Genomic DNA, 26,408 nt, shown 5'->3' with positions numbered 1-26,408 from the left:
TGTACACTTGGTGGCAATCCTAGATTGTCACAAAGAACATTTACGGTAAATTCCACATACCCTTAATGTTTGGGTATGACAACTTCATCATTTTTAACACTGTGCTGCTTCTTAATTCTTCAAAGACACTGTCACCCTGTTCACTTATACAGATCTGCCTGAACGTGAGTTTCCAAGATCACCTTTATGCCTTCTTCTCTCCACCCCATAACATTCCTGAGTTAAAATTCCTTTGCTTCCTGAATTTCAACAAGCTCCTCTTTTTACCATCATACTTTATAACACATAAGTATACAGTGGGCCCACTGCAGCCACGGATTCAGGATCTGCGGGCCCTGAAACTTGCGGATTTCCTTAACCTGGGGGTTCCTGGAATGGAACAATCTGTGGATAATGTAATTTATGACAATGCACACTGTTACCCTGCATGTGCCTGATCTCGTCTGATCTCAGAAGCTAAGCAGGGTCAGGCCTGGTTAGTATTTGGATGGGAGACCACTTGGGAATACTGGGTGCTTGTAGGCTTATACCATAGTCTTTCGAGACTGAAGGTTGCCAACCAACACATGTATGTGCAAAATAGAAATGACTAGTTTTTAAAGAAGCAAACAACATCCATTATTTCTGAAGTCTGTTAAATCGAGGGTTCATTCTTAATTATCAATAAGATAAATATATCACATATTAGATGTTAAATAAGATAAATTATTAGATTTAGTATATAATAGTAGGCATCGATATTAATAGTATTAATGCTCTATATAATATATGCACATAAATATAATAAAAGATATAAATATATTAGTTATATTAGGATAAGGTGTTTGTGCTTGTCTCCCTCCCTTTTTCTGCCATGTTATAGATTTAGGGTGCAATCCAGAAAACTAGTTGGGGTGGCACAAGTCCCTTTTGCTGGCCCAGGAGGATCACAAATGTGCTGTAAAGCATGTTTGTACCTCTTCGGGAGTAAGCTGGGCCGGCGTATGGAGGTGCGCTGGCCTGTGAAGGCTGACACAAGCTTTGCACCTGCTTCCTCGGCTAGCCTTGCGTCGACCCAGCTGGGCCAATGCAAGGCTCTGGGGTGGGTGAGAAGGAAGCAAGGAGGAAGAGGGAGGGAGGTGTTCCTGGGTGGAAGGGATTGTGGGTTGTGGGCAGCCCCTGGGGTGGGCGGGTGGGGAGCAGGAGGCGGGGCTGGGATCCAGCACTTATTCTGGATCCCAACCGCTGTTCCTGGGGAGCTTGGAGTAGCTTCAAGTCGCTCCGCTCTCCTCCAACTTATGCCACCTCAGGAGGCAGCACAAGTCCAAGGAGACCCATAGGGGCCTGCATTCCTTACCCGGAGGTAAGGAGAAAAGTTTCCCCTTATCTCTGGCTGAGCCGCTTTGGGCCACTATCCTGCACTGGATACAGTGCAAGTTTCTTGGTTTGCCTGTTCCAGCGCAAGATAGGGTTGCGCCCTTAGAGGCATATCTGCATGTAAAAGGAAATTTTTAAAAAGAACAATGTGATTATGTAAGGTGCGCTGTGCAGCAGGGTACACAAACTCAATACACACCTATGGGAAGAAAATTGTAAGAACTGGTAAAAAAATATTTTTTGGGACTGTGTGTTTCCATAAGCAGACTTAAGGCTTTAAGAATGCAGGAAGAACACTATTAAACCTAAAAAAAAGTCCCAAGTTCACTGAAAACCAATGTTCAGTACAGATATATTTATTTACCAAGCAGATCACCAAAGTATTAGAAGAAAAATATTGCCACATCCTAGGTGTGCTCTTCCATTCCTTTAGTAAGGACAAGCATTCTATGCTAAAAGTGATACTATTAAAAAAATAATCAACCAAATTATAATGGCCAACAGATGAAGTGTGTATTTTATCCTGCTTCTTTCAGTGAATTAAACATTCTAATTAGATTTCATCCAACCTTAAGGAATCCAATTTGGAGGCTGTTCCATAAACTTATAAAATGATTCTGTCCACGCGCATGATTCTGACTACATACATGGTTGTTAATATTTGCTTGCTCCGCATTGAGCTACAAATGTCTCGATCTAATATCCACTAAAATTGAGTGTTGGGCGGGTTAGGACAGACAAAAGAAAATATTTCTTTACTCAGCGTGTGGTCAGTCTGTGGAACTCCTTGCCACAGGATGTGGTGCTGGCGTCTACCCTAGACGCCTTTAAAAGGGGATTGGACAAGTTTCTGGAGGAAAAATCCATTATGGGTTACAAGCCATGATGTGTATGCGCAACCTCCTGATTTTAGAAATGGGTTATGTCAGAATGCCAGATGCAAGGGAGGGCACCAGGATGAGGTCTCTTGTTATCTGGTGTGCTCCCTGGGGCATTTGGTGGGCCGCTGTGAGATACAGGAAGCTGGACTAGATGGGCCTATGGCCTGATCCAGTGGGGCTGTTCTTATGTTCTTAATATGCAAAAGCAGGCCTGCAAAACCCATCACCCACAAGCCAAATTCAGTCCACAAGCCATGTGTGATGATCCACCAGGAGCTTAGTAAGTGTTCTACTTTTGGTGCCTGCACAGATCCACCAAAACAGGTGGGTTATCAAGACCCTAACATGTTACAATACAGGGGAGGCTAAATTGAGCTTGGCAGATCACAATTTTGTGCTAGAAATTGCAGGAGCCTTCCTTCTGAAGAGCATTCAAAATTTCATGGAGAATGGTTTGTATACAGAGTAAGGACACTGTGGGTAGGAAAAATATGTTTTATACAGAAGCCACAGTAACTGTTACCCTGCACATGCCCAATCTCATCTGATCTTGGAAGCTAAGCAGGGTCAGGCCTGGTTAGTACTTGGATGGGAGACCGCCTGGGAATACTGGGTGCTGTAGGTTTATACCATAGTCTTTCGAGACTGAAGGTTGCCAACCACAGTAAATAAAAGAAAATAATTTGCCACCCCTTCTGTAGCATATTACAGAATTTTAACAGTGTATTCTTGAAAGTCCAATCCACGTGCATGATCATGTGATGCATTAAGCGGTGACTTGCTTGTGTGAATCAGACATCACAGATCAAATTCCGAAGACAGACATCTCATCACTCAAACACTGTACTTTCTGACAGAGCCATCCACTCATCTCATTGACAGGATCATCCACTTCTTCGTCTGCCAGTCATCAGATATTGAGTACTCAAGTTACAGGAATTGAAGAGAGGTATAGGCGTGTGTGAATTAGCCCAGTGTTATTTACATAGCGAAAATTGAGCAATAATGAAAGGAGAGGCCTTTCCAGGCAATTATTATATTATTAGTTATAACAGAGCATTTGACTCAGCTGTTATGAAAGATACACACATCATCTCCTAAAGTAGCATGTATTGCAGCTCTGCGTAGAATGTGGGTGAGTGATCATCACAAGCATCTATTGGTTAGTGACTTTGGTATAGAGCAGGGGTGTCCAAAGTTTATGGCAGGAGAGCCACATCAGCTCTCTGACACTGTGTGCCGGGGCCGGAGAAAAAAAGAATTTATTTACATTTAAAATTTGAATAAATTTACATAAGTTTACATAAATGAATATATTAAAGAGAAACTTATATGAGTGAATGAAGGTCTTGCAATAGCTCAAGGCCTATAAAAGGCCTTGCACAAAGCAAGGCTGCTGCATCACAGATGTGAAACAGCAAGCAGTGGAGGGAGCCCTCGTCCCACAGCTCATGCAAGAGGTCAAACAGTCACCCTCACGCTGAGAGCAGTTGCGTCAAGGCAGTGCAGGCTCCAACAAATCTCTGGAGGACCAGAGGCTCATTGGAGACTGGGGGCTCCCTGAGGGCCACATTGAGAGGCCTCGAGGGCCGCAAGTGGCCTCAGGGCCGGGGTTTGGGCACCCCTGGTATAGAGCAATTGCGAAACCACACATCATCCCTACAATCATGTAGGGACATTTTGGACATAATTCATCCAATCCCCAGATGCGTGGGGAGTCCTTATTCAGGGCTAAGCACACAGGAGAGGATTCATCATCATACAACGTTACTGAGCCATTTTTCCCCTCCGCTATTGATTTCAATGTGAGAATTAACCACTACTTTATGCTACATATATTGAACAGGATATATAACAGGAGCTCCCCTAAAGCAAGGGCTCCCAAACTTTCAGCTGCCAAAGCCATGTCACTCAGACTTGTTTTTATGGTAGGCTGGAGCAGAACAATTACAGAAAAAAATGTATATACATCACCTAAGGAGTTTCACAATTGCAGAAATGCTTGCAGTTGAGGCGCTGCGTGCTGTCTGTCTCTTTTAGCTGGGCTCTAGTGACAGCCAACCAGGCCAGCCATTGCTTCCTTCAATAGAAAGAAGATACATGATTGGGGTAGGGTGAGTAGGGGGTAGGAAGGAGTAGGGATGCATGTAATTATGTCACTGGGCTGCTCAGAATGTATTAGCAGGCTATAATTTGGGGACGCCTCACCAAAAGTATCAAATAGACTTATTTTTGTAAAACTTAAAGTTTCAAGTAGAAAGTTTTACAGAACTTCCTGAAACTGGGCCCCATCTCACAGACTCATTCCAATCAGACAATGAAGTGTATATTGCACCTAACTCCTTCCCTACAGGAAACAATACATAACTAATGGTTCAATCCCATAGGTGGAATATGCTGGTGGATCTTGTGATCTGCCAACATATCATGTGATCTGTCAGCATATCCCGTGAACTGCTGCCAACACAAAGCCTGGGAAGCTTCAGGGACTCACAGGTCATCAGCAATGGGCACGTTGGTGGAATGGGGTGGTTCATGGGTGGAATTGGCTGGTTTAGGGGCCAGGCCAAGGGGGAACAAGGGAAGGCCAGGAAGGATATTTATTGCAGCACCTGCTGCCAAGATACTATGCTCTCAGCCCAGACCCAACATACCCATTTGGACCTACTGGATTTATGCCAGAAAAACAGCTGGCCTGGATCTGAGTAGGCCCACTGAGGCCCAGGGAGCAGCAGAGCAGGTAAGTAAAAGATTTATTTACTTACATCTCTGCTGCTGTCTGGGCCCCAGCTGGCCCACGAGATGCAGCAGCCACTGTGTCAGCTGCCCTGCACCATGGAGGCCAAGTCTGGATAGGCTTGGGCCATTCAGTCTGTTTACTCTACCACATCTTGGATATAAAGATGTGGAAGGGAAAGTGGGATTACAATCACTGGATATGCCTACCAGGCATTTGGTGGAAAGCTGGAAGAGACCCCAGGTTGTACAAAGTACACTTGGAGGATCTCTCCATGTCACCAGGGTTCTCAATAACACATATAGTACCTATGTGCATATGAAGACTCAGTTCCAACATTCTGATGAATGCATAGAGGTCAGGGGTGGGGCCAGCTGGTGCAATCACTCTCCCCTCCTTCATGTGTTATAGCCACAGATATGGTTGTGCAAGCAAAGATCTGGTGTACATCTAAATGGGTATTGCTTCACTTTAGCTGGACTGAGATCAGAGTTACAGATGCTTCTGGTGAATCCTATGTAGTGTGCACATACCCCAGTGCCCTCCTTAAATGACTCCCTGTCTTTTCTTTTCTTTCTTTTTTCCTTCCAGGTTTCACATTCCACTTTTCCATGGTTGCCTCAATCTCTTTTTTTCTGTTAAACACTGGTGTATTTTTCCAGTAACAAAGAGAATGTGCTTCCCCCCCACCTCCAATAACCCAATTTGCTAGACAGATGATATGATATATTCATGTTTAGAATTAGGATTGGGTCATAACTATGCAAATGCCCAATTAATTAATGAGACTGTCATATACATTGCTAATGCTGAGGTTGACATGAGGACAAAACAATTCTCTCTCTCTCTCTCTCTCTCTCTCTCTCCAGTATTTTATATTAGGTTAATTTAAAACAAGTGTTATGTTATTCAATGTACTTCAAGCATTTTCTTATGCACTGCTACCACGGATTTATGCATTAAAAGCCCAAGTGTTATAACATCTGCAAAGGTTATGAGGGCTGCATTCATTTAAAGCCATGCCTTTTTAAGCAAGCTGGACACAGGTACACCACATTGTTTATGGGATAAGGGAAAGCACTGAGATAGGACAATTCAATACATTCAGCCTGTAGCATAGCACTTGATAGAATGCCAGCGATAGAATCATAAGACCTCCCCCCCCACCACCACCACCACAAAAATTGCATATCCAGTAATACAAAAATGCATTGGGGAAAAATTCATGCAAGGGCGTCTCTGCTGTTCTTTAAAACAAAACAAAAAAAAGGAAGAGCTTTATCTCTTGTGAGCACGAGCGAAACACAGACGAGTTTGGGCCATTTCATTTTCTGATAGGATTTTCATCTGCTTTTCCGATCCTTGCTTTCAACGTACAATTTTGATTTATGTGCAAAGAAAGAGAAGCCGCTGAACAAGAAAGAAGAGAAATTAAAAAGTTTAGGGAGATAGCAAAATCAGGAGACAAAAATAATGTGAAAAAGCCACATGCATACAGCTTTTAAAAAAAAAAAATCCTAAGACTTTGTATTCCCTGGGCTCAAGTTACTAGTGCTGAGAAAATATTACACCCTGCCAACTAGCAGGCTTTAGTTTGGAAGCTGCTTCTCCAATCTTATCCACTCTGATAGAGCAAGTTAAGCAATATCTCAAAAGAAACCTCCAGCTTTTATACCACCTGCAGCACACAATTCTTCCTTATCAACTGAATGCACAGGAATCTATTCCACATTCAGTCCTGGGAGGCATAAAAGAAAAACGGCACTTCCTCAAGAGATATCAGGCATGGATGTTGTTGGTAAATGAAAGCAACAAAATATGTGAATATTTGACATGTTAGCTAACTGCATGTTTAGGCCTGATTTCTTAAGTTTTGGGAGCTTCCTTGGGACTCCATCCCATGCCTCTCTGGTAACAAAGGATTCTAAAAACTGCATGCAAGGGATAGGGTGATGTGAAAAGAATGACACATGAAAGATTTAGGAAGTGGCACTAGTGTGCTTTCCCCCCTCATAATTTTACGGCTCTCCCCCATGCTTTATACATTCCTACTACAGTACTGTGGGATGGAGCCACATGGAACTGGAAACCATGCTACTCCCATGCATAGACTCTCAATCTACATATTGAGAATAAACCATCTCCTACAGCCCCTGTGTAGACTGAATCTTTTCAGATCACAGCAGGGAAATTCAATTTAAATTCTCCCATGTGGTTGTCCTGTGCAGCATTGTCCCAAGACCTCCTGACACCTGAGATGGCATGCCAAGTTCTGCCCTCCCCTTTTCTGATGATGTGCCTCTTTTCCTCCCACTCACCTGTGTTCTAGCTTAGCACTACCCTGCCCTCCACACTTCCTCTCTGTCCCCGCTTCCTTTTCCAATCTAGGAAGTGGAAGGAGAAGGAGGAGCAGTGGAGGAAAGTAAGGGGGAGACGCCCCCCCCCACTAGGAAAGCACTTCAGTTGGCCTCATGTTTTGGCAGGCCCAGGTAGAATTTTATTTTAAAACATTTTCTTTACATGTAGAAGAGGCTTTCTTCCTGTTCTGTGTAAGGATTTTGCTACTTTTCAAATTGTTCTTGCTGTGTGTGTGTTTTTTTAGTATAGGGTAGTGGTTCTCACAGATTTAGCACCAGGACCCACTTTTTAGAATGAGAATCTGTCAGGGCCCACCAGAAGTGATGTCGTGACCAGATCATCAAGCAAGAACAGTTTTAACAATCCTAGACTGCAATCCTACCCACGCTTAGCAGGAGTAAGTCCCACTGACTATCATTGTTAAAAGAATATACATAGTGGCTTGTTAAAAGTACAGATCTGTAACATTTCCCCAAATGCAGTCACATACCATGGTAGCAACACGCCTAATATATTAAAAATAAAATACTGAAATGAATGGGGACCCACCTGAAATTGGCTCAAGACCCACCTAGTGGATTCCAACCCACAGTCTGAGAAACACTGGTGCAGGGAAATATTTAATATGCAATCTTCCTCCTGTAGTCTGAAGAGATACAGTCTCAACAGACTTGTTTCAAGCAGTATTCTGAATGTGTAAATCTGCTTTCCTATACATTCTGGTATGTGTTGTTATTATGTAATACATTTGTATTCTTTTTTTTTTGTATAAGTTTTTCATATAAACACTAGTAAAATAAAAAGCAAACAAAAAGAAGAAAAAGTGAATTAAAAAATGAATCATTAAACCACAGATGACACAAAAAAGCAAGATAAAAACGAATTCCTGTCATCATTACTCACTGAGTAAAGCTATCTAAATAATAATATGTTATCATGAGGAGGGAAGAATGTCAAAGAGGGGATCATGCAATTTAAGAAAGGGTCCTAAAGTTTTGACAGTGTGACGTTAAAGAAGACATCTGTAATACAATGCCATCCTCCACAAAACTACTGACATTTTTCCTGCGACAATAATACAATGTGTCACTTCACTGATAGTAAGGACAGGGGGCACCAATGTAGAATTGTGAGACACAACTGGTTTGACTGTCAGGTCTTCCCCAAGAGGCCATTGGGAATTCTAGTTTTGCTCAGATCGGTGGTTCCCAAACTTTTAGCACCAAGATCCACTTTTTAAAATGACACTCTATTGGGATCCACTTTAGGTTTACCAGACTTTGCCATCTTGCAAACTGCAGGACCTGAGTTCTTTGCAGGGTAATTAGCAGCCATCTGATTTTTTAATAGTTTCGGGGCTTGAGGCAATTAGTTATCTGAACTTTCCATCACCCTTATGCCACTGGCCAAAAATCCAGTCCTGATCCACAGTTTGGGAACCACTGGCCTAAATAATGTGTTTTCACAGATGCCAAACTTCTCCACAGATCTTGGATTCCCAGATATATCACCTGAGAAACCTAAATAATTCTAAAACCGATTTAAATTAGTCATATAAACATATAAAACAGGACCTAAATACTGTAAGTGTAAACTGGCTTGAAGCAAATTGAACTGCAGCACCTTCCTTCAACAATTCTAGGAACTGTAGTTGTGTGAGGATGCCAGGAATTTCATACAACAGTTCCTTGGCATTTTCATATTTCAATTCCAAGATCCCTTGTTTTAGAACTAGGTATGCTAAATGGATCTTGAACCAATTTAAAAGGTGCAGTGTGGTCATGCTGAACTTTCCTCCAGCTGGTGCTTTAAAAGCTTGTTCAACAAAAAAATACAGGTGTGCCCCAGTATCCATGGGGGTTCCATTTCAGAACCCCCTGCGGTTAACTGAAACCATGGATATGGGCGAACGCTATTCCCCACCCTCCAGAGCCCAGAAGAGGCCCCGGATATCCATTTGTGGCCTCTACTGGTCTCAAACTGAACCTGGCAGGAAAAATAGTAACTTCTGTTTTTTTAATAAACCTGAAGTGACTTTTTAATGCCTGATAAGGCATTGGAAGACCCAGGGAAACCCTCATAGGGTTCCCCAGGTCTCCAAACGCCTTATAAGGCATTAAAAAATCACTTCCGGTTTTCATGAAAAACCAGAAGTAGCAGTTTTTTTGCTTCATGAGTCATTTTGAGCCCGACAGGGCCAGCAGAGCGCCCAGCTCTAGAGGGGACACATGTGGGGGAGTCGTGGACCTGATCCACGGATACAGCAGATACAGCTGTATGCCCCCCCACCTACTTGCAGGTAACACTCACTATAGTGAATCAATTCCTCCTAATTATGTTTAGGACAGAGGGGCTAATCTCCTAATGTCTCAGAGCTAGATTTACAAATACACAGAATATGCATGTGCCTGAATCCTATACATTTTATAAGCGAAAATTTTACAAGTCTGCAAGAGAAAAATAGGCCCAGATCCCCTTCAAAGAATACATAATAGAGCACCAGAGAAGCCCTTCTTCATAACCTTCACGTAACTTCCTAGTGCAATCAGAACAATCCAAGTTCAATTGAGAAGTGAGTTAGGAAGTCCTAATGAAGTGAGTTAGACATAGACACAAGTATTATTTTGTTAAAAACACATCTGTGGGAATGATCCAGTCAAAAAGTAAGCATTCCCAAGTGATTTCAGTGGGAAACTCAAGCATATGGTTAACTACCACATGGGTTGGGTGGCCAACCTTTCAACTTTAGGGCTCCTGGACATTTAAGGATTGTGTAGAGGAGGGAATTTCAGCAGGTACAACTTATCATCTGTGAGATGACAAGCTGCACCTGATGATATTTCCTTTTCTGCACAATTGCTAAAGTTCCAGGAGCCTTAAAGTAGGAAGTTAGGCCTTCCCTGCCCTGCTACTTAAATTAATAGAACTTGGAAGTGCTTTGGCTGGATCATATCCTACCTCTTTAGGCACAGCAGGATGATAATTAGATATCATATGAATTTGAATTTGGAATGAGAGCCTCAGTTTTTAGCATGACTAAGGGCTCCTGAAACCTAAATTCAGGCCTGGTTGATGAGCTATAGAAAAGGTAGCAGCATAATTTCCAGATGGTATGCAATTGTTGAAAATGGTTAAGCCTTAAAGGAAGCGAGGAAATATTGAAGTTTCTCAACCATTGGGAGCAATGGAATGCCAGGACAAAGTTGAAGTGAACCTTTCTGCAGCTTTGGGGGGGAGTGAGCTGTGTGCATATCCTACAGAGCAAGCACTGATGTTACAGTGTAGGCCAGGGCCACACTAGATATTAATATCAAACACATAGCTACTTTCAAAAATAGAAGCCATACATCTAGGTTCCCCGCACCACGATAGCGCATCACACCATTCCATGTCTCCCCGCCCACCTATGTCATCAGTAGCCAGAGATGTGAACAGGGAGCAGGGAAACACAGATCGTCATGACACCACAATGCTAAGTGCAACTTATCTTCTTTGTGTATTGAGAAAATTCAGTCTTAATATCCACCTCCTTGATAGTTCATTGGCCTGTTTGGTGAATGTAAGTCTACCCTCTGTGGGCAAATCCCCACAGGCATATGGGTTTGTTTGATTTTGTGGGGGGTGGGGTGGGGGGTGGGGGAACCTTTACTGGGCAACTATTGTAATTCAATACCAAAGAATATACTTAAAATTTTTACCATCATAAGTACAAATTATGAGGAATATACAGGTATCTTAAGAAGGAGTGGCGATTTTTTTTTTCATAATCCAAACACACCCTGAGCCACCTTCCAACAACACTGCAGGATGAATAAGTATCATTATCCCCTATACTGCAGCTAAGCCTGATGGGAAGTGGCTTACCTAAAGGCCACCTTGTGAAATCATCACAGAGGTGAATGTGAACTAGGGAAGTTCTGATTTCAGCTCATTCTTTGAGCCATCACACTACACACATGCATGATACAAAATACTTCAGAAGATGCTCTTTTTTTTTTCCTTTTACACAGTGTGCATCTTATCTTTCTTCTAGAAGGAAACCAACAACACAATCCTCTGTGCGCCTACTCCAAAATAAGTCCCATTTAGTTCAAGTCAGTATGTATAGGATTCCAGCCTTAGGCTGATTCCTTGTAGCAACTAATCCCAGGATACAAATGGATCTGAGTGAGCAGGAACAATTTCAACTATTTGAAAATTGTTTTTAAGGAATCAATAGATGTGGAAATGTCATGGATTAATTCATTAATCAATTGTGTTTTGGCCGAAGTTTCAGCACCAGTCCTTAACAGTGGCAAAGGGAGTACAGGGTAAATCAGGTGATTCTGAGCAGGTTTAAATGAAGACACTAGCTATTTATCAACTGGCCTGCCTTTTCACCTGCATTAACTTTGCTACACTATATACAGTATAAGATATGGGAGAGTATTATATGTAAGTACCAAAGCAAGTATGGCAAGTTAAATGTGTTTCTGCTCTCTACACTTCTGGAAAGATATTCCAGGGGGAATTCCTGCAATTTGTCATGAGAGACACCTGAGCATCTGATGTGGGGACAGTTTGCACTTCTACCTGCAGGCAAAGATGTGCAACTTCTCCAGCACATAGAAGCATGACTCACAGCTACCACAAAACTGGTGGAATCAAGTCTTTGTAAACAAAGTCTCCAGTATGCAAATATCCATAACTAGACACTAATATAAATTTGCTTTTAGACCATCTTCAAAATAGTCAAGAGTCCTTCACCTGATTGTCTCTTGTTCAGAAGCACGAACAAAATGCTAATTAGCCTCCCTTGCATCTATTAAATAAAAAGCCATGCAGTCCATCCATCATGGAGAAATTATAGCTCAGATGCCTATTGAATTACACTCATCTCTGAATCTATCACTTTCCCCTCTCTTTCTTTCTCTTTTTGCCTCACTGCCCTCTTCTCTCTGGCTAAGTTAGAGAGACACCTGACATCATTCTTGATGCAGAGAAGCCAGGATGTAGAAAAATCTGGTGGGAAAGTTTAGACGCTGATATTCACTTTTAATAAAGAGGGAGGAGCGGGGGGCAAATGAACAGCAATCAGTATGAAAATAGGCCACGCCGCTTTTTTGTTGCATGCTCAGCAACCTTTCATCCCTTGAACAGCCCTGTGTACTACTGCTGCAGCCTAGTGGCATAAATAAGTTATGAAATTAATTGTTTTTGAGGTAGAAAGACATCAGAAATAAGTCATTTGAGCAAGACTCACACAGATGAGTGAGAGAGACTCCCATAATCTGTTTCCTTGGGATATCATGTTGAGATCAGGAAATGACTTTCTGAGTGCCAGGGGTGGTTATCATTTTTAAATTAACCTTCTCTGTCTCCTGTACTGAGTCCTTTAATGAGAAAAATGAAGCAATATAGTTTTTGTTTAATAGCCACATTCAGGGCCAGGCATCCTTGGATTGCTTTTAACTTTAACAACAAATTACTTTGGCTGATAATACAAGAGCAATGGCGCTCTCCATGTATCTGAGAACCATGGCATTATCAGCCATGTCTCACTTCTAAAAAAAAAACTGCACTTCTTTTTCAGCACTTTATTCTTTTTTATTTTGTTTTGAAGTGTGCAATACTGTAAGGAGACGCTTCCTGCCTACTTCTGAAACAGCAAACAAGCCCTCCAAAGAGAAACCAACATGCTGTCATAACATAACACTCTCCATCACATATCTACAAGTAAAACAGTCAATGTCTCTTTGATACACTCATCTCTGTTATCCCAAAGTTGCCAGCGGAAATTGGAAGGCAGGAGGGCCACTCTAAAATGAGCACAAGCCAAGCCATAAGAGCTGTCTGTTACATGCCATCTATTCTTATAAAAATATATATATCATATGGCATGGGAAACATCAAATTAAGGCAGCGCAAGTGATGTAATTTATTTGACATCAAGCCTCTCTCTAATAAAATGGAATGCATCTTTCGAAATGTCATGTTGAGACTCAACACCAGCGAAAAATCACCGAAGAGAGACACTGTAAGAGGAACACTCATCCACTCTCACCCAAATACAATGCAGACTGTAGTTTTCATTTATCAGAGTAGGGCTGGAATGAAGGAGTTTGCAAAGCCTCCTTTGCAGGATCATTCCAGATTGGGATTATGTTCCAGAACACACTGTCTCTCCTCACTAAAGACCACTGATTCTATAAAGGAGCGGTTGGGGAGGGGGACTCTGTAGAGGAGTTTTGTTCCCCCCTTCTTAGGAAAGATAAGTTATCTTCTCATTCTTCCTTCTCCTCCAGCTACAAGTCTGCCTTTCCCTTCTTCCTTCGGAGAAGGAAACTCTACTATGACTAGGAAACGCACCCAAAAAATGCTGTAGAGGAAGAGATTTCACATTAACACGTATTTACCATGCATTGCAATCTGGTATGGTGATGAACAGCAGCCCTAAGATCAAAATATTTACAACAGGAGGTAATTTTAACAAGTCACTTGCAAAAGCAGAAAGGGAGGATGAGCCAAAATTTGGCCACAGATGTATGTAAATATGGATCCAACTGCCACACGAAATCAAGGAAAGGCTTCTCTGTTTCTCCTTCTCTTGCACACAAACACACAGTCAGAATCATGCGTCTCAGAGTGTCTTAAAAGTAATGGATGTGCAGTTTGGAATAATACAAACGCGCTTTTCTTTTTTGCCTTTACCAGAATTGAAAGACGAGGATGATAGGAAATGGCTCCATTTGTGTGAAAGCACACAGAGATGATAGGTCAGGTCCCGCTGGCTGCTGTTTGTCACCAATGGCACGTGCAGTCAGTCATCAGTGGCATCTTTTCTGCTAAAAGCTTGGTTAGGTTTAGGTGGCTACAGCTGGCATCATGTCGTACGCTTGCTTGCTGTTAATTTTTGCAGAGCGCCAGCAGCTGCAGCTGACAAAGCCACCAATGGTGACTTGTCAGGAGCATAGATGGGGACTTGCAGCATGCTGCATTAATTTAACACCACATCAAATATGGATTTTATTGCAGCAGCGACAGAAAAGACGTGCATAACTGCTCTTTTGTCCACATCCACACGCTCCCGTCCTTTCTGGGTTCTTTACTCTTTGTAAGTCCCTGGCCACAAAGTGGGACGGGTGCATGTTTAGCATTCGGTGCGCATCTCAAAAGCTATCCACACAGATACCTAAGTTTTCGCCTATATATGCACCAATCCCTCCCTCCCTATGCTGAGTAGTCCAAAGTACAATTTACTGTGTCATCACATAGCAAGATATTATTCAGAAGAAAATGTAAACTCCGATAGCCTCACAGCTTTAAAAAAAACAAAAAAACCATTATCAGTTGTGCAAGAAGGATGCTGTGAGTGCGGACATGTACTGTATGATTGTAATTCATGGCATGATCATGATAGTTACCCTGTGAAAGACTGAGGGCACAATCCTAGGCATGTCTACTCAGAAGTAAATCCTATTGTGTTTGATGGGGAAAGTGTGGATAGGATTGCAGGCTAAAGGTGCAATCCTATCCATGTCTACTCAGAAATAAATCCCACTATAGTCAATAGGGCTTACTCCCAGGTAAGTGTGGATAGGATTGCAGCCTAAGCTTTCCAAGTCCACACTGAATGTCCTTCCCTCCTGCTTTTTTCTCCCCAATTCCATCACAATAGCAAGATACCAACAGATTTCCTCCAACACCCCCCCCCCCGCCCCCATGGAAGAGCATCTATGTGGTGCTCAGTCAGAATACAGCTTGGCCAATTTGTGGCTGCTCAAATTGCAACGCACTGTCCTTCCTGAGCAGGTAGAAAAAGGCAGCCCAGCTGGAATGCAAAATACTAGAGACCCAGAACTTCTCCCTTATGGGCAGACTGATCCTGATCCTAAAGTTGCACGCTCTGGATCTCCAGCCACTGCATAAGAAACACGGACCCACACGCGGGAATGACTGCCAGCAGCCCAAGAAGTCCTACCTTCGCTTCTGTCTTTGGGAATGAATGAAGTAGTGTCCAAACCCAATGTCTGGGACCGTCTTCCTTCCTCTTGTTTCCTGTGGGTTTCTTTTCTGCCGCTCTGGCTTGTGTTTGGTGGCTGCTCTCTCCTGCTAAGGCTGATCCTACTTGGATTTAATTCAGGCTGATTCTCCGAGCATCACTTAACTCTGGACAGCAGGAAAGCGGTGGGGGGGAGGAAGAGGAGGGGGAGCATTCACTCTCTCTCTCTCTCTCTCTCTCTCTCTCTGAGAGTGGCTTTCATTCAGAGCGCCTGATCATAAAGAAGAAAGGGGGGGAAGCCATCACACAGGAAGGGAGAGAGAATCAGGCAGCTAGAGCCGCAGCACTTGCCATGGGAAGGTTCCACCGACTGGGGGAAGAGAAGGCTTTTCCAGGCTCACAGCGATTTGCAAGTGAATGTGGTGGGAGGGGGTACCGAGAAAGGAGGGCTCTGCATGGAAGCCTCCCTCCTCCTGCTCCTGCCAGGAAGGCTCTCCCTGTTCCAAGTCCAAGGCGATCAGTCTCATCGACTCTCCCTGGCTGGCATCATGCACAATCACAACATCTCTACTACTCCTGATCGTGTGTGTGTGTGTGTGTGTGTGTGTGTGTGTGTGTGTGTGTGTTTTCTTCCTTACATCCTTCCCCTGTGAGATGCTTCTCATGTCAAAGCCCTCACCCCCATTTCAAACCCCCCCCCCAATTTGCTGGGGTGACAAATTAAATCACAGCCTCTCCTGAGAGGTGATGTCAAAGAGATTGTCCTTGCATTTCAAATTTGTCTTTTCCCCCTCCACCTCAGCTACCCTGTGCATTAGAGACAGAATCAAGCTGCTGCTCATCCTCAGCTCTCTTACAAGAGGAGGGGGGAAAGCAAACCCATTGTTAAGACACTGAATGGATTCCTTTTCCCAGCAAAAAAAAGACCCTGAGTTATTAATCGGACCTCCTGTGGGCCCAGCATTTTTTGTTTGTTTGTTTGCTCCAGATGATTTCTGGCATTGCATGTCTTGGGATCACCCACCCACTGTAACGCTCCATGCTGCAGATGTAATCCTCTGTGCCGATTAAATCTGTAACAGTTGATACTCCCTAATGCAACAAATTGGACTCCGCGCCATCTCTCTTAGATCAGACTGAACCCAGAGCCTTCCACTGTCAGACAGGAAAACAGAATGGCACAGACTTCCTCACACTTTGGGGGGGGGGGGAGAGACACAGCAAACGTTCCCCTAAGAATAAGCCAAAGGATGTCAGTATTGCTCCATTCACCCTGCGCCGTGAGGGATTTTGGGTGGATACTTTTTAAAAGCCTCTTTAAAATATGAAAATTGTTTTTGAGTGCCCACTTATACAGGAGGATATTTTGCTAATAACAAAGTAGGGCTATTGTGTGCAGTAATTTCACTGCACACCAACAAATAATGGGAATTAGCTCTGGGTTAATTTAATTCTATTTGTTTTTTAATATCTATATTTGTTAGATCCTGACCATTCTGGCCATAACAGGCCTTCAAAGCGGCTCGCTAAAAAAAAAAAAAAAAGTGAAAAAACACATGTGATTATGCATGTGAAGCAACATTTTATAGCATACCCATCAGATGATAAGCTTTAAAGGACAGGGTAAAGTTACTAGTTAATCGGGAGAAAAAAACATATCCACTTATAATCTGAATTTTTTTAAAAAAATAATACAAAGGTTTGCACCATTCTCCTAAAACTGTTGAGGGAACAGGCTTTGAAATGTTCCAGGCATGGGCCCCACAACAGAATAGGCTATGTGGGCCACCAGAAGGCTTCATAAGTACTTCTAGCAACAGGTAGCTCCTAGACCTTGTTTTTCTTCCTTTGAGAGGTGTTGGTTGGCCCCTGATTTACCAGTGAAAAGAATATGAAAAAGTACAGTTGCAGCAATGTGACTTGCTGACAGGCCACCCTTGTAGGGCTGGCATTAGAGGTCATGCAGGTCAGATACTGAACCAGCGCCGACTCCCATCCGTGGGTCCCAACCAGGCCAACTCCTGAGCTCTCAGTACTGGTGGCAGTGGTATTATCCAAGATGATGTCAGGAGGTACAGGGCATCACTGGGAGGGGGCAACTTTTGCCCCAAGGCCTTTAACACCCTGGCACCAGCATAGGACACCTCAGCACTTTATACTAGGATATATGGAGCTTGATACTTAGACAGTGCAAGCCTGTGCATGTCTACTCAGTTGAACGGAACTTACTTCCAGGTAAGTGTGTATAGGACTGCAGCCTTAATTGCCCATTCTCTTCTCAGAGTGGTCTCCCACAAAATGAGTTGCTGACTCAGGAAGTTCTATTGGCAGCTGAGCTACTTAGCAAAAGTAGAGTAGAAAGTGGAGGTGGGGGCAGTCCGCTCTAGTTGACCCTGTTGCACCATCTGAGCCCCCACCATGTAGAGGCCTGTGCAACATTTAGCAGCGGATGGGCCCTCCAACCCCCAGGATCCGAACGGCTGTGATTTGCCATCCCAGAAGCAATTTGGCAGTGTGTGGTGATATCATTATGCCCCTGCTGAACCACTTCCAGGCACTGCATGTCGCTTCTGGTGATGCAGGGGGGTTGTATGGCATGGAGGATAATGCCCTTCCCAGGCGGCGCCCACGCTGGCGATGCTACTGCCCAGCAATGCTCTTTTCTTGTTCTTTCATGGCGAGTTGCATGAAAGTTGCATGAAAGGGCAAGCGAACACAGAATTCTATTTTGTCATTATGGCTATTATAAAAGCAATCATAACACAACAAGTTATCATCAACGTAAAAGCAAAGAGACGGTTCCAAAACCAACAGAAAAGAAGAAAATGCTTGAGACTGTGGTCCATACTGTTGTTTTGAGGAAAAAGCAGATTGATCTAAATAAAAATAAAAAGCTACATTTGCTCGGTTTATATCACCTGGGAGAAGGATAGTGGAAATACTGCATTTAAAGAAAATCTTTGCTTTTTGGTTAGGGAGCTAGTAATTGTGGACACTTCAGAAAGTTATGATGGTGATGGTAATAATGATGATGGAGGGTGACGAAGTTCAAGGCTGCAAGTTTACACACTTTTCTCTTGGGGCATGCATTATAGAATTCAATGGAATGTGTTTGGAGTAAACACTTACAAAACCATGTTTTCAGTCTACAGAACCAATATGGTGTGATAGAGAGTCTTGGATTTGGATACACATATCACACAATACCTAGTGGGTGCCTTGGTTAAGCCTCTCTCTCTCTCTCTCAGGCTAACCTACCTCCCAGGAGGTAGGATAAAACTGTTGTAAGGATAAAACTGGAAAATTCTACATATGCTGCCTGAGCTCCGTAATGTAAAGTGGAGTAAATTACAAATGTAATAAATACATACATAACACTGTTACTTATACCAGGACCTACGCCCAAAGTGCACAAGAGCATCAAAAGTGAAATGATATCTGTTTCTCTGCAGAGCTATGTACCTTCTAAAAAAAAAAACAACAACAACCATGTACACTTCAGCAAAACCCATGCACACACTTCAGCAATATCACAAAGGGGTAATGAATTGGTATATTTAAAATGGCTCAGTTAGATGAGAAGAATTGTGATGAGATGATCACAGGTACCTACTCAGACCATGAAAACATACCAGGTATCATAACATTGCTCCAAGCTACTCAGTTGCACAACCTCCTCACAGTACAACACACATCTCATAGTCTTGTTTTCTACAGGACACAAATTGCAACTACTTTTCCTGAAGGACGTTAAACCACTTGCTATGATCTCCGGGCTTCTTATGGATCTCCGTTGCATCAGTCATACAGACATACCTGAAACTCTCCACCTGAATAAATCATTTCCAGTCATTTACCTGAAGCTTGGGATTAAACAGCCCCTGAGTTTTTGTAAATTCTCCACAGAATGAATGAGCCATGCAAATTCCTCTAGAAACAACAGGCACATCCAGCAATCCCCATTCTGTCTCTGCTTCATAAAGGCAACAGACCTGCATGCTTTTTCTCTGTCGCACGAGGTGGAAACAGCTTCTTAAAGAGACAGCCACACTGCAGTTGCAGCTACACATGACCAAAAGCTACAGGAGTTAATAAATACTGACCTTTGGAAACAGGTCAGTGTTAAACAGCAGGGATCATCGACTGGGGCCATTGGGCCAATTCTGGTCCCTTGAGAGATGCTAGTTTCCCTCCCAGTTGCCCATGCTGAGGCAAAAGTAGGATATAGAGAAAGTATAGCTATAGAAATGGGATTTGATAGCGCTATGAGTGATACGTATGATCCAGCATATGTACCTAAAGTTTGGCTAATGTCAACACTGACATATGGATATTGACAATTCCAAAAACATTATGTTACGGTCCAAAAAAAAAAAGAAAAAAGATATATGCTGACGAATGCTGTCACTTAATCATGTTTATCAGCATTTGCTGGCATACATCTGAAAAGTGAGAAAATGTTATGGATGTGCCAATATTTTGGTACAAACATTTTCAGGTAAAAGTGGAGCCCTTTACGGGTGAGTAATTTCTTCTCTCTCAACTGTACCATTTTTACCTGGGTTTACGTATTGGCAGAATGTTTTCAGCCAATCAGGTATCATGTAGTTGATGCAATGACATGCAATGACATCATGACAGCCTGTAGCCAATCAGCTTTGACTGCATCTCAGAATGAAAATAAAGCCAATGCTTTCCCCTACATTTCTGTCAGAAGGAGAGGGAACATCCCTGTTGCCAAGGCAACTACACTGTCCTGGCAAGACAGAAAGCATTGGTCTGGTAACCCTGGCAATGGGGATACTGGCCATATCTGTTTGCCAATATGTTACCATTATCACCTAAACAATTAGAAATCATGCCGTTTTCTGTAGGTTAAATGTCAATAAATGTTTTGTTCTGATTAATTCAGCCCTGGAAAACACATAGTTATTTTTGGACATTCACAAGATCTGGGATTTTCAGCATTCACAACCCTGGCAAACTCATAACTCCCTCCAGTAAGCTATTTTCTAGATTTTCCTATTCAGTGGGATTCATCAAGTTCAAAAGAAAGTCTTAATTAAGAAGACTATGCTGGTTCCGAAGCCTGCCTCAAAATCCCAATATTTGTCTTGGAATCTTTTCTCTCTAAATCAGAGCTGAAAACAAGAGCTGACGGTGGAATAAAGGCACTCTGCACGTGTTCAGATGCTCTGTTTTCATTTGTGTCAGTTCACTGCTTCCAGGGATAAACCTTGGCATTGAAAAAATCTGTGACTTAGTCCTGGTAAGACCCAACTCAAATTAAACCTTGTTAAAACAAAAATGAAAGGTACATTTCTTAATGTATACACATAGCTTCAAAACAGGAATGATGAACTGGTAGCAGGATTCTTGTGGGGATGTTTTTGTGGATACTGGGTTCTCTTTTTGCCATGCAAAAATACTCTCATCAGTTAAAATGTCTGTCTGTAATGACTGTATACACAAGGAAGGTTGATTCCTATTTGATGTAGGATATGCATATGGGAATATGCATTCAGTTTTTTTTTGGGGGGGGGGGGAAACGGCAAAAAAAACCCAAAACACCTGATCACAGCATGTGGAAGGGGGGGTAAATCTGAAGAAGAAATAGCTTGCCTTAGTAGTCACCTCAGGGATAGACACATTCAGAGAGAGAGAGAGAGAGAGAGAGAGAGAGAGAGAGAGAGAGTCAAAATGTCACAGGCACATAGACACCCTGCAGCTTTAAGGCTGTTCTTTCTATCACAGTACATGAGGGTGGCCCAAAGCCCTGATTAACCCAGGCATTGTTAGGAGACATGAATGAGGAGGAAAGGAAGGAAAATAGATGCGTATGGCAACATAATTTTTCCCCCCACTGTCAACAGAGGCTGTGCCCTTTTCCCGATATTCAACCTGTTTCCACCTTCCTCTTCTTCTCATGCACACAGACTGTAATTAATTGTAACAAAACCATTTATTTTGTCATGAGAAGACTACCATGAGCCTAGAATAAAATGTGGGCTTCTCACCACATGCATGTTCATCCTTTGTTGCCTGTATTATCAGATGATGATTCAGAGTAGATCTATTGTAACACAAAACACAGGGTGATCTCCGAGGATGACACCCTAGTGTCAGGTTCTCCCCTTCTCCTGCATAACATGTAGGATCATCTCTCCTATGTCACCATGTTGTTATGTTGTGTATTTCCCTGCCCAGGGATGTTATCAAGGGCTTGTTGGACACTGAGCAAATACTCATCAAAGGTTCACCTAGGGTCAACCCCTGCACCCTAAGTATCGGTGTCAGTAGTAGTGGGAAAATATGATGACCTGACCTAACTAATCCTACACTTTATTGTTAAAAATACTGAAATACCTTTACTCTTGCCCTTATAGAAAAGAGGGGGAGATCTCAAAAAGGAATGTGCTATTTTCAGAGGCCTGCCAGTGTCCTGGATATGTAGTTCCAACTTCCCAGGAAAGGTCTGGCTGTCAGAGATGATTTCGCTTCTTAGGCATACCCACACTTTATAACTGGTTCAAAACTCTTCCAATCCAAACACATATTCACACATAGGTATGTGCTTCAAAACCAGTCTCCTAAGAGCCCCATCCCCCAAATCACCCTTACATAATCATCTGAAGGTTTTTGCCCCCAGGAGAGTAGATCTTTTTCAACATAGCTGAGATCAAACAGATGTTGCTGTGCCTCAGGTATGTTCAGGGCAATCTCCACTGTTCCAAGCTATTTCACTGAATTAATGGCCCAAAAAAAAAAAAAAAAAAAAAAAAAAAAAGCACAAGTGGTTCCTACCTAAGGCTGAACACCACACTTAATACTACCCTGTGATGTATGTGTTTTCTTGTGAGTGTTGATTTTCACAAATTCATTTTTCATTTTGTTGCTGAATGAATGACTTTCAGAAGGGTATCCATGCTTCCTAGCTTGATAAAGAAGTCCCAAGCACTCAGAATATTGGAGGGGGGGGAAACCATTTTGCTCTCCATGTTTTAATCCTTTCCTTAGCTCAGTGACAGTGGCATTCGAAATAGCAAAGCCAGTTTGTGTAACCTGTTATTCGATCCCTTCCTAACATAAATAAATTACCCCCATTCCAAGTGTCAGCGTGGCATTTTTCACAGGGAAGATTTAATCAAAAGTGTATTTTAGTTGGCACGGTTGTAAATTTTAGCGCATTGCTTCGGCACCGTTGTGAATGCTTCTCTTCCCGAAGAGATGACAGGTAGTACATTGCCATCCCATTATGCTGAAATAAGCATGTACGTGCATATGCAATTGCACGGAAATGAACAAACGAGCAAGCCCTCCTCCTTTGATAAGGTTAATCTGTGTTTTTCCAGCTACATTGTTTAAACTTTGCACTTGCCAAAACATGATGGCTTAAGCGATAGGAAACGACAGCTAACTAGCTCCAGTCCCATCGCTCACAGGAAGAAGAAGCTGAGTTTGTACAGGGGCGCATTTGTCATCAAAACAGCATCATGAATGAATTTTTGCTCATGTAACAACGCACGGGTAAACCTACCAGCCTATATAAACAAGGATTTGTTTTTAAAGTACTGGCACCGGACTGTAAGGTGGCATTAGGATTATATTTGCTGCTTAGTGGAGAAAGGAAGAACTCAATTGCAATCGTGTTTCTGCTTTAGATTGGTGAACATTTCTTCTGCAGGAATTCTGGCCTGGTATATGGTGCCGCAAGAAAAGGGAGTGTAATCACATATGTATGTTTTGATACCCACATATGGCATGCAAGTAACTTTTCTATATTATTATGAAAAAAGTATATTTACTACATTCCCCTGCACAGTATGAATTTCCAGGGATATGCCTCTTGAAGGGACTTTGTGGGTGGATGGGTGTGGGTATGGGTGTGAAAGTGTGCTGGAGACTATTATGTAATATTTATTTATTTACAAATATAAACGTGGAAAACATCATAGTCAAGCAGATTTCTAGGGTAGGCAGCACTACAATGAAACCTGCATTCAATTTCTGAAGAGCTGCAGTGTCCTTCAGCCAACTTCTACAAAGTCTAGTTCTCTGTCCCTCCTATTAGCTTCAAGCTGAGATGTTTCATAGGCCGAGGTGAGATTTCCAGCCATTAGGGATCACAGAAACCTTTGCTCCTGATCATCATGGTCAGATTGCACAAAATCACAGCGATAGGCCCTTTTGCAACAATCAAAGCAAATTCATAACAATATGTTTGGTATGTTTACATTTAACTGCTTCTGGGTTCTTGAGCTTTTATTGCCAGGCTTCCTTGTTCCTCTCTTCTTTTTTACTTTACTTCATCTGGATGGTGCAACATTTATTTATTTATTTATTTTTCACATTTTTATACTGCCCTTCCTCCAAAGAGCTCAAGGCAGTGTACACAGCTGGTCCCCTCATTTTGTCCTCACAACAACCCTGTGAGGTAAGTGAGTGGCCCAAGTCACCCAGGAAGCTTCATGGCTGAGTGGGAATTTGAACCTTGGCCTTCCAGGTCTAAGTCCACCTCCCAAACCACTACACCACCCTGTGTAGCTGATCTAGCATAGTATAGTTGGCATCCTTCACTCTTGGAAGACTATGGCATTGTGCTCTGAATGGTGGTTCTGGAACAGAGTGTCCTCTCCAGTGTGCGAAGCCTGGGTAAAGTAGATATGGAGGATAGACTGTTTCCCATGAAGCAAATCCCCCCTCTCCACATCGCTGAAATGGTATGGTTGGTTCCAGCGGCGTCGCAGGAGTTGGCAGAACGTGACTGTGTTCAGCCATGAACTGCCTCAGGGACTCCGGCTCTGGATTTTGCCTCGAGATTGACTCCTGAAGCCTTTTCCATAACTGGATGTAGCCACAAGGCAGTGGAGGTTTGGGATCAGAGTTTTCCTTCTCTCAGATGAGCTGCCTTCCCAGGCTAACAAGTCCCATCTATCTGGTGGCTGTTTAGTCGCCTCTTACGACAAATACAGCCAAACTGAGGGCCTATTTGTATCCCCAGCCCCCAGGGGTCTAGCTGATCAAGACTTTGCTAAACTCATCCTGAGAAGGGTTGTAACTCTAATGCCTTTATGCATCTCAAAAAACATGTAAGACAAGTGATTTGGAATTGTATTGGGCCACACTGATTGGTAAGCCAATCATGACTGTCAACAAATCCTTTGGCAGCGGTTCTTGACTCCACTCCTCTCCCCTTAAATGTGGGCATCTAGTCTAGATGAGATAAAACTATTCCTTCTTTGAATATCAGTCATTCCCATGCTGACTCCAAGCTGTGGGCCATAAATTGACAGCCCAGGCTTATTGATGCCAACCCTGAGGGGTTGAGTAAGTTGAACACCACCTCCTCCCAGGTGAGAAAACATTTGAGGTTGGCTTTGCAGCTACCAGCCAACTCCTGTGAACCAGGCAGCTTCTAAAGATCAGTACTGAAAGGTTCCCCTGCCCCCTGATCCTGCTTATTTCAGAGTGCAAACTACACATCCCTATCCCTACTCCCTGGCCTGCACCATACCTGCCAAATGTGATCACCTTGGCTAAGGGAAACTTGACAAAGACAACAGTTGTGATAGGTAAAACAAACCACCCAACAAGGCCAATCAGGTGGGTGGCAAAAATATTCCTACCTGGCTCAAAAAGGCCACCAGCTAGTCTCATTGGGTGGGTGGGTGACTGGGAGTAAAGACTGAGGTTCGCTTAAAAAGGAAGCAGGTGGCCATCTCAATGGCTACTAATCCTGAACCATTCCCATAAAAAAAAAAAAAAAAAAAGTAGAATGAAGGATTGACTCCCTTGCTTCATAGGATGAGGATACAGGGCAAAATTTTTCCCCACTGATAAAAGCAGTAGGAGCAGCATATTACAGTAGTATTGCAGTACTTCTTTGCAGTAGTAGTAGTAGTAGTAGTAGTAGGTCAAAGAAAAGTGACCCAATGCTAAAGAACACAGTTGTGTGATCCACTCACAGCAGACCATACCTCAAACCCTTAATGAATTGCCATGTGTGATTGTCTCAATTTCTGAATTAAAACAAAGCAGAGAAACCAGTACTGTGACATCACAACTGCTGTAGCATTCCTTAGTTTTAGAAGGAAGGATCTGCTTATTGCCACTTCACAGTTTATATATGCATGGAAGTAACAGCATATGATTCATTCCCCACAATCTTCTCTCATCTACCCTTTATAAATGCAAATACAACAGGACTGATGTGAAAACAACTTGATGTATGCTCTCAGAATTTCTAGAAAGTTCTAGGTAGGCTGCCACTATGTTTTGCTTCAATCAAAATGTGAGGAAATTTGAAAAAAAATAATTTGCTCAGATACGATGTCTGCAAGTATTTAAGGCAGTGTTATTCAAACTGTGCGGCGTGGCTCTTTAGGGGGGTGCCAGGAACTCAAAAGGGAGGCGCAAGATGTCCTCTCGAAGTGATACAGTCACACCCCTGGGCAGAATACGAGTCCGACTTCTGCCAGTCATCTGCATGTTGTTTCTAAAGCTCTTCCACTCCAACCCCCATCTGGCAAGTACTGAGCATGCTCAGCTTGCAGTCCTTAACCCTCGCTGATCCTTGTCTGGCTGGTTCCTAGTTCCCAGCCTGGGATCGTTTCTCATCAAAGTGAAATCTCTCTTTTCAACCCCTCCCTCTTCCACTCCCCCCTTTCGATCTCCAAACCTTCCTGCTTTCCTCCCCCTCCCCAAATAAAACACTTCCTATTTTACCAGTCAGCAGCTGGCAAAGGGGCGGGGGAGAGAGAGAAGCACACACTTTACTTGGCTAGGAGCAGAAAAAGGGTACTGTTTTCAAAGTGATTTATTAATCTTGTTGTTTGAATGAATAATACTACTACTAATAATAACAGGTATTTCTATAGCGCCTTTCTTGGTCCTCAGATTTCTCCTTAGACTTTATTCAAGGCAGTTTACACAGGCAGGCAAATTTAAATCCCCGTAGGGATTTTTACAATTTGAAAGAAGGTTTCTATCTTTCAAGAAACTACAACATTCAGATGTTTCTTTCTTGATCTGGTTTCACATTCTGGCCTCCATCCTCCCATGCTCAGAGCAGATGGAATAGCTTGGCTCAGCTTGT

At 42.8% G+C, this 26,408-nt stretch overlaps 2 pseudogenes; both read left to right on the top strand.

Annotated features, from left to right (window-relative positions):
- Positions 1 to 404: 404 nt before the first annotated feature.
- On the top strand, positions 405 to 525 carry LOC136649966 (5S ribosomal RNA; annotated as a pseudogene).
- Positions 526 to 2,742: 2,217 nt separating this feature from the next.
- On the top strand, positions 2,743 to 2,862 carry LOC136650404 (5S ribosomal RNA; annotated as a pseudogene).
- The last annotated feature ends 23,546 nt before the right edge of the window (positions 2,863 to 26,408 follow it).

This window comes from Tiliqua scincoides, chromosome 4, assembly GCF_035046505.1.
Source record: "Tiliqua scincoides isolate rTilSci1 chromosome 4, rTilSci1.hap2, whole genome shotgun sequence".
NCBI classification, from domain to species: domain Eukaryota; kingdom Metazoa; phylum Chordata; class Lepidosauria; order Squamata; family Scincidae; genus Tiliqua; species Tiliqua scincoides.
The sequence above is the reverse complement of the archived record's forward strand: the minus strand, read 5'-3'. Positions and strand labels throughout refer to the sequence as shown.